Genomic DNA, 2500 nt, shown 5'->3' on the forward strand with positions numbered 1-2500 from the left:
TGGCACTTTGAAAAAATTTGGGACTCTGTCGTTTTTTTGCCCGGCCATTTCGCTGGCCCTATGCATTTGCGCGGCCAGTAGAGTGGCCCTGTACATTCTCACTCGCGCGAGCCAAAAAAGTGACAGAGTCCCAAATTTTTTCAAAGTGCCAAACGGCGGTCGTTGGCTGATGGCCTGTTGCTGCAGGCCTGCCACACGCATTCGCAGTGCGCGCGCACCTTGTTTCAAACATCGAGTACGCGAATCCGCGCGGCCGGCCGGCGAGGCCTGGACGCTGGCCGCGCAAATGTACAGGGCCACTCTACTGGCCGCCCAAATGTACAGGGCCAGCGAAATGGCCGGGCAAAAAAACGACAGAGTCCCAATTTCTTTCAAAGTGCCAAACAACGGTCGTTGGCTGATGGCCTGTGGCTGCAGGCCTGCCACACGCATTCGCAGCGCGCGCGCACCTTGTTTCAAACATCGAGTACACGAATCCGCGCGGCCGGCCGGCGAGCCCACAACCTAGGCCGCGCGAATGTACAGGGTCACTCTACTGGCCGCCCAAATGTACAGGGCCAGCGAAATGGCCGGGCAAAAAAACGACAGAGTCCCAATTTTTTACAAAGTGCCAATCAACGGTCGTTGGCTGATGGCCTGTTGCTGAAGGCCTGTCACACGCATTCGCAGTACGCGCGGGCCTCGTTTCAAACATCGGACGCGCGAAAACGCGCGGCCGCCCGGCGAGGCCTGGACCCTGGACGCGCGAACGTACAGGGACACGCCAATGAGGAAAAACGACGGATTTTCTCTGAAGAGTTGTGTGTCGTTGGCGTGTTGGCGTCGCACACCCGCGGCTCGCACTCGCCCAAGGTGGCCGCCTTGTAAACCAGCGCGCGCGGACGGACAGACAAACAAACAAACCTGCAGGAGACCCGAGCGAGTTTCGTGCGTCACGAGGAAGTGGGTGTCTCGCGGTGGACGCAGAACCGTTCCAGCCCTACTATGTGGGGCAACCCACACTGGATGGGTGAAACGCGCTCGCGTGCGTTTTCTACCGCCTGTAGGCGCGCGGCTCGCTGAGCAGATGTGCTGCTGCTCGTACGACGCCGGTCGCTTTCACGGGGTGTCCCATCGCAAGCGTTCGTTACAGTTGCCAGCCTCGCCGGTGAGCATACGCCGACCCGCTCTCGTTTTCGACTGCGGTCGGCGCTGCCGGCGTCGGTGACGGTTTTCCGAGTTCGCGCGGCGAACCAAGCAAAGAGTGTCGGTCGGTGGGTCGCGTCCTCGCGGGCGTCGGACCCGGTGCGTGAAAAGGCGGCGGCCTCGTGCCGCCCAGCCCAGCTCTCGTAGCTACCTGGTTGATCCTGCCAGTAGTCATATGCTTGTCTCAAAGATTAAGCCATGCAAGTCTAAGTACGCGCTCTCGTACAGTGAAACTGCGAATGGCTCATTAAATCAGTTATGGTTCATTTGATCGTACATCGTACGTGGATACCTGTACAAAATCTAGAGCTAATACATGCGGCAGGCGCCTGCCTCGCGGCGGGCGTGCATTTATCAGTCCAAAAACCGACCGGGCCGGCCTCGCGTCGCGCCCGACACGTGTTGGTGACTCTGGATAACTCAGCGGATCGCACGGTCTCGCACCGGCGACGGATCATTCAAGTGTCTGCCCTATCAACTTTCGTCGGTAGGGTATCGGCCTACCGAGGTTCTTACGGGTGACGGGGAATCAGGGTTCGATTCCGGAGAGGGAGCCTGAGAAACGGCTACCACATCCAAGGAAGGCAGCAGGCGCGCAAATTACCCATTCCCGACGCGGGGAGGTAGTGACGAAAAATAACAATACAGGACTCTAAACGAGGCCCTGTAATTGGAATGAGCACACTTTAAAACCTTTAACGAGTATCCATTGGAGGGCAAGTCTGGTGCCAGCAGCCGCGGTAATTCCAGCTCCAAAAGTGTATATTTAAGTTGTTGCGGTTAAAAAGCTCGTAGTTGGACGTTGGGCGCAGGCGGCCGGTCCGTCGCAAGGCGTGCACTGGCCGCACCTGGCCCTCTCCCCCGGCGCTCCGCCGGTGCCCTTGACTGAGTGTCGGCGGCGGCCGGGACGTTTACTTTGAAAAAATTAGAGTGTTCAAAGCAGGCGGCTCGCCTGAATAATGGTGCATGGAATAATGGAATAGGACCTCGGTTCTATTTTGTTGGTTTTCGGAGCGCGAGGTAATGATTAAGAGGGACGGACGGGGGCATTCGTACTGTGCCGTTAGAGGTGAAATTCTTGGATCGGCGCAAGACGAACGACTGCGAAAGCATTTGCCAAGAATGTTTTCTTTAATCAAGAGCGAAAGTCAGAGGTTCGAAGACGATCAGATACCGTCCTAGTTCTGACTATAAACGATGCCAACCAGCGATCGGGGGGCGTTAGTTTGACGACCTCCCCGGCAGCTTGCGGGAAACCAAAGTCTTTGGGTTCCGGGGGAAGTATGGTTGCAAAGCTGAAACTTAAAGGAATTGA

The 2500-nt window shown here is 57.2% G+C and overlaps 1 non-coding gene across 1 annotated transcript in view; it reads left to right on the plus strand.

The window, feature by feature from the left end:
* The first annotated feature begins 1333 nt into the window (after window positions 1-1333).
* Window positions 1334-2500, plus strand: part of LOC145887878 (small subunit ribosomal RNA) — a 1824-nt gene continuing 657 nt past the window's right edge. Inside the window, exon 1 of the ribosomal RNA XR_014399358.1 lies at window positions 1334-2500. This exon is cut by the window's right edge and continues 657 nt beyond it. This is a non-coding gene — a ribosomal RNA (small subunit ribosomal RNA).

The sequence above is a fragment of the Ascidia mentula genome, chromosome 1, assembly GCF_947561715.1.
Source record: "Ascidia mentula chromosome 1, kaAscMent1.1, whole genome shotgun sequence".
NCBI classification, from domain to species: Eukaryota; Metazoa; Chordata; class Ascidiacea; order Phlebobranchia; family Ascidiidae; genus Ascidia; species Ascidia mentula.